The sequence below is a fragment of the Lathyrus oleraceus genome, chromosome 4 (genome assembly GCF_024323335.1).
Source record: "Lathyrus oleraceus cultivar Zhongwan6 chromosome 4, CAAS_Psat_ZW6_1.0, whole genome shotgun sequence".
Classification (NCBI taxonomy): Eukaryota; Viridiplantae; Streptophyta; class Magnoliopsida; order Fabales; family Fabaceae; genus Lathyrus; species Lathyrus oleraceus.
The window spans coordinates 279901242-279907915 of NC_066582.1; the positions used below are offsets into that span (position 1 = coordinate 279901242).

At 31.2% G+C, this 6674-nt stretch overlaps 1 non-coding gene across 1 annotated transcript; it reads right to left on the minus strand.

The window, feature by feature from the left end:
• Positions 1-5688: 5688 nt before the first annotated feature.
• LOC127077601 (small nucleolar RNA Z221/R21b) lies at positions 5689-5775 on the minus strand. The gene has a single exon (XR_007787392.1). It is a non-coding gene; the product is annotated as a small nucleolar RNA Z221/R21b (small nucleolar RNA).
• Between the last annotated feature and the right edge of the window lie 899 nt (positions 5776-6674).

Sequence of the window (6674 nt, forward strand, 5' to 3'; positions counted from 1 at the left end):
AAATTTTAAATTCCGCTGCGCCTTGGATGGAAATTCTCCTTCATTTCTAATGTTTGATTGGGGGTGAAGAGTTAAAATCTATGGTTCTTTGTTGTTTGTATTGTGATTAGGTTTGACTTGGGGGATTTATGGGAAAAATTAGGGTTAGGGTTAAAGGTTGATGATGAAGATTCCTCATGTTTATGATGAACATGATGAAGATTCATTATGTTCATGATGAACATGATGAAGAATATGGGTTAAGATGATGAAGGACACGAGTTGGGGTTCTTTCTGAGTTCAAATCAGGGTTAAGATTCTTATGAATTAGGGTTGGGGTTCATGATAAAAGAAGGTTTTGGGTAGGGTTCTTAGGGTTTATCCGTTTAAGGGTTAGGGTTCTTAGTTGCTAAACGTTTCTAGGTTAAGGTGATGAAGATTGGAAGTTTCCGGTTGAAGTTCAACCTGGGTTTAGGGGGAAATCCAACCGGTGGTTCAGAGGGAAAAGAGAATAGGGGTGAGAGGTTTAGAGAGAGAGGCTCAGATAGATAGATAGATAGATAGAGAGAGAGAGAGAGAGGTTTAGGGAGAGAGGGGGAGAGAGAGGTTTAGAGAGCGAGAGAGCGAATAAATGAAAATGATTCATTTTTGAAGGAAATCAGGTTTTGTACTCCCTCACCTCGCTGTTGGATTCCCAACACGTGGCCCCCTGATGGTCACATGATCAGCTGACTTTGACTCGTTCCCTGCAGGTGCGCTCACCATATGCCCATGTTTACTTCCAATCTAAGCCCTCGGTTTAAATTACCTTGACCAAGTATAATAATCCAACGTTCATAAAGAGATATGTCTGGGTCTCGTTGGATAAATCCAACATTTCTGGATGAGAGTCAACCGTTGACTCTTTCCATGGACTCCCCCGTCAGCGCTGGGCTCAGAGATATAATGAGCCTCCTCTCTCTTCTTTCCACACACCTCACATTACTTAGCCCATTGTTTTTAACTAATTATTGTTGAAAAGTATATCTTCGGCAAATATTTTTATATCGTATCCACAGAGATTGGTCGATATTACCGCTGTTCTATAATCCAAATGTTGTAAGTTTAAAAAGTTACAAGGTTGTTTTGGTTGGAAAGTTATCTTGTGAGTAAATGTCACTAAAAAACAGTAAAATGGTTTTAATCTAATGTAAAAGCTTGGCAAGATTGGAGTTCACTATTTCAAATGCCTATGATTCCTTATGATAAATAAATAGATTCAAGATTATTGATGATGTTCAAGTATCCTCTCAAAGTCATTTATGTCTAAATGATATTGTGATAATCACTATATTGATCCTTAGACGATCTCTCCACCTAACTATCAATATAGCAATCTTTAATGCTTAATACCAAAGAAGAGTAATGAATAAATCTATCTCTACAACTTATTCACTACTTGAAAATCTGTTTTATGTCAAGACTCAAATAATCTCTCTCGACAACTACTCAAATCTGGTTTTCAACATAGGGCAAAAACAGTGTTCAATACATCAACAATCTTTATCATATATATAAATCAAATGAAATACATAAACATATGAGAATAGCTACTACCTCCAATCTTGACAAAAGGGAGTTTAGCTCCTCATCATCATTGTTCAAAGCAGAAAGATAAAGAAGAAAAACTCTGTTTTTCTCTCTTACAAAATCTCTCAATATCAATGTGAATGATAATAGTCTCCTTCCAATCCCTAGAATAATGTATTTGTTTCTAACAAAATAAGTTGACATTTCCCTAAATGGTCATTGTCATCTAAAGCAGAAAAGCAATTCCCAGGCAGACATCAAAATGACAATAAACTTTTCCTGCAGAACAGCACTTTTGACCCTCAGTCAGCTTGCTGGATTCGCAGCCTTCGCGGCGCGAACTGTTGCTTCTCCAGCTTCCTTGTTTGGCAAGCTTCCTCCAAGATGTGGTATTGCAGTCCAAAGCCTTCTTATCCCAGAAATTCTACAAAACTAACAAAAATGTGAAATAACTATTCAAAACAAAATAAATTAAACCTAATTGCATTTATACAAAATAGTGAGAATAAAAGTGTGTAATAACATCAAAACTTGGTAAAAGGGACCAATAAAATGATATAAAAAGTAGTACTAATTGGTCCCTAACAATTATACACCCCTAGTCTAATTTTTTTTATATGTTATTTATATTATTAATTTGTCCCTCAGTTTTAGGGTATTTTTAGGGTTATTTAGGATTAATTAGAGCAAGCAATGTTTAACTTAGATAATTAGGGTAATTTGTATAATTTAATAATTAAATGAATAATGAAACAAAATATTTCTTTTATATTTAATATTAATTCCAAAAAAACAAGTATATACTTAATTTTTTATCTTATATTTTGTACTTTGGGGGTTAGAATATTTGACTAGGATAATTTTAGGGTCTCATTGGGATAATTTTAGGGATCAATTAGGGTGATTAGAGATTGATTATTTAATTAGGATAATTAGGATTAATAATTAAGTAGATCATAACTAAATATCTAAAAAATAATATAAAAAATATAATATTAGTGAATAACCTTTCATTTTTTTATATTTTATATTTTAGGATAATTTGGTCAAATTTATTACAAAGTAATAACTATGTATGTATGTAATTTACCTTATTTTCTAAATCAAACTATAAACCTATTAACTTTGCAAAATCAAGTTGGTTGACTGGTGTTACACCTTACCAATTAACAAATCAATCTAAAACCAATTTCAACTCACTAAATTTTTTTCTCTACCCTTGTGCTATGTGTAATTTTTAATCCAACTTATCTTCGCCCCTAATGCATTGAGAACTTTTCTAAACTAAAATCAACAAACACACAATTATTTTTTAGACAAACTATGATACTCTGATCCCTCATAATGCTTGAGGGTACGTAGGAATAGAGTTGTAACACTTTGGCGAGTATAATAACAAAAAACCTTGTCTTTATTCTCCTCTCCTTGATTAAATCTTTTTTATGAAAACCATAGTATAAATTTCTTCTAGAATAATAATGAAATAATTCCCTGTTAATAAGTATTAAGTAAATAGGTAACACTAAGCAAACATCCCTTGAGCAAGCATATTAACCCTAGAACTAGAGAAGGTACCATTGAGTACAATGGAGGTGAGAGGTGCCTAACACATTCCTCTCACTTAATCGACTCCTAAACCCGAACACTTTATCCTTAATTTTAGGTTTTATCATTATTTCCCTGTTCCTTAGGAACGAATAAAGGATGATGGCAACTCTGTAATTTTTCAGCTAAGACGACTTCTTTTGTTCGAACCATACAACAATCTGCCCTAGTATTTGACTAAGCTTTTGAGGGATTTTCCCCTGATCAACGGTGTCTTAAGGTGACTGGCTCCTGTTAGTAAGAACTTTTGAAGTAGATGTCTGAAAAGGCATTTGGATCCCACCATATTGTGATATGATCTTGATATGGACTACCCCAGTATTTGAATCTTACAAGGTCTGCCCCTGATCAATAGGGTCTGGATGGGATTTGACCTAGGTTGGAAAATTCTTAGAATGTTTTGCCCCTAATCAATAAGATCTTCAGTTGACCTTCCGTGATTAAAAGGATTTGGTCCTAATCGGAAGGATCCCTATATGATTTTCCCCTAGTCAAAAAGCATCTTGAAGTGGTATTCTTTTGATTAGGCCATCTTTGAAATTTCCTCGATGCTAAGTATTGACTTGGGATTAAAATTGTTCCTTTTTAAAATTAATTCTAACGCAATGCTCATGCAAGTTTTAAAATAAAAAATTGTTACGGAAAACAGGTACGATGTGTACGGTGGATAATATTTGGCCATGAGGTTGGCGCGGATGAAGATGTGAAAATGTGATAAAACAATATGGTTAGCTATGATTTAATAAACATTTGGAGTCAGTTTAACAAAAAAATTGTTGAGTATGCTTTCATAGTGAACCTAAATTCAATTAAGTCTTTTAAAGGTTGAAAGTGGCTTAGTTCACGATTTATGAAAAAAGGATATAAGGCTCAAAATTTGATTTAACCCACCCCTATTCCTTTGATGTTCTCTAGGAGGAGCTATCGTTAAAAACCTCATGAGATAAAAACCCCAGTGCCCAAAATAGGATAAACCCCTCTCTTACACTTATGTTTCTTCTTGTCACGCTTGGGTATAAAGCTCATCCTCAAATAGAAACGAAAACCACATAGATGTTAAGATGAAATAATAGAGAAATAAAAGTAAATAAATAATATTAAGAAAATGATAAAAAATAAAACAAGGAAACAAACAATCGAACAACTCTAGAACTAAAAGGCATGCTTGACTCTCTTTAGGGACAAGTCCCCGATAGAGCCACCATCTGTCGCATCTTGAAAAATACGATCTCGCGAGCGCATCACACGCTCGTGGATGACTAACAGAGTCGCCACTGAATTTTATTTTTTCCTAAGGAAAGGATAAATAGATAAAACCCTAAGAAAAATGATAAGATGGTCATTACAACCAAATATGGGTTCGGGAGTCGGCTATGCGGGGGAAGGTATTAACACCCCTCACATCTGTTGTACTCAACGGGAACCTCCTATAGTTTAAAGGTTAATTATTTGTTTTTATTTTATTTATTTATTAATATATTTTAAAAAAAAAAGAAATTATTTACAAAAGAAAGAAAAAAAAGGTTTTTCAATTAGTGTGTTCGCCAAGGTTTCAAAACCCCGTGCCTACGCATTCTCATAGTGCTGTGAGAAAATCAGAGCATCGTGGTTCGTAAAAAATAGTGTTTGTTGGTTGATTTTATAGGATTAGATTGTAGTCATGTTCTTACGTTTAAACATTGACTTGTATGCTTGCACGATGGAAGCTTAAGCGCTCATTTGTATTTCGCGTCGAAATGACCTAACCCATTCTTTTTTTTGAAAAGGATTTGAATTGAGTGCACAAGAGCACAAAAGATTAGTTTGATGAGTCAATGTTGATTTTAAATTTGAAAAAAAAAAGAAGTTTTTATTTTTGGTCTTTTATTATTTTTTTGATTTTTTTGATTTATTTTAAAATTTCATAAAAATGAGAAAAACATATTTTTATATTTTAATGTTAATAATCAAAGTTAAATAAATTAAATTGTTTTAGTAAAAGAAGGAAAATTAGAAAACTATTTAAACTAAATGGTACCAAAATTAATTATGACGAAGTTAAGAATTTTTATGTTTTTTTTTGCAAAAAAAAAGATAAATAAAAAATCAAAACTACTAAATAAATTGAAGAAAATAGATAAAGAATAATAATATAAGAAAAATAGAGCAGTGATAAATCAACCAAATATAATAAAATCAACTTAACCTAAATCTTTACTAATAATAACAAATAAAAAATAATAAAATAATAATAACAAAACTAAAATTAAGTCTTATACACATCTCATATAACATTATATACTCGGACCAAAGAAAGGCATGTCACTTACTTAAGTTTTGTGGTAATAAATAAAAAATTAAAGCTTGTGATTTTAAAAAAAAGTAAACATGTACAACAACAATACGTTTTACATTAAAAAATGAATTAATAAATCTAATAAAAATTAGGTTTTGTACACTAATAAAAAAAACATATTCTTCATTACAAAAAAATTTGAATTGAAATAATAATATAAAAACAAAAAAAAAGTTCAAATGAATATATAATAATGAAAAGGGCTCAGGAAAATAATGGCTATGAGAAAATTATCAGCACTTAAAATCAGAGTGGTGCATGACTATCTCTATAAGTCATCATAGAACGGAAAACAAAATAAACTATAATAATAATAATAAGCTGTAAAAGAAAAATAGATTAAAGTTATGCAAGGAAGATGATGGATTGTTATTATGGTTTGGATAGAATAATGGTGATTATGGTATGAGGAAGATGAAGATTATGATGAGAGATTCGTATTGATAGATGTGGGAGTTTGGATTGAAGGTGAATCTTTTTTGCTTATGTTGTGTGTGTGTTTTATCGTGTGAGAGAGGACAAGTATTTTTTGTGTAATGAAATTGGTAGGGGACTTTTGAGAGAAGTATAAGAATGTGTGTAAAAAAAGAGTTTTATTTATACATGAAAATTAGGTTAGTTAAAAAAAGGAGAAAGATAAATTGTGATTAAAATCATTAGCAAGATTAAAGTCAGAGCATGATTTATTTGATTCTGGTTAGAAATAGAAAGAATAAAATAAAAAAATCCAAAAGAAATTGTCTGGTTAAAAAATTAAAATAAAAACTATATTTTTTAAAGATCTTTTTTATGATTTTTGGTTATTTTGTGCATAAAACTGAAAAAATAATAATAATTTTTTAAAAATGCCTAATCAAAAAATGAAAATTAAATTAAAAAAAGTCACATTTTGACTTTTTTGACCTTTTAATTAATAAAAAGCAAAAACAAGACAAAAAATGACATACAATGGGATTCCAACCTGCGCCATTATGTTCTTGACCTCCTTACTACACTATCAACTGAGCTAATTGAATCATTAGAAAAGAAAAACTTGTAAAATTTATAAAAAGAGAATTAGGCAAAATTTGGGGTATGACAACTTCTCCTATTTAATTATCTTTAATCCGAGAGCATGGTTGACAACAGTCTTCATGTAATCGTAGTCGAAGATAATTAAATATAAGAGGACCCAGAATTTTGTCCG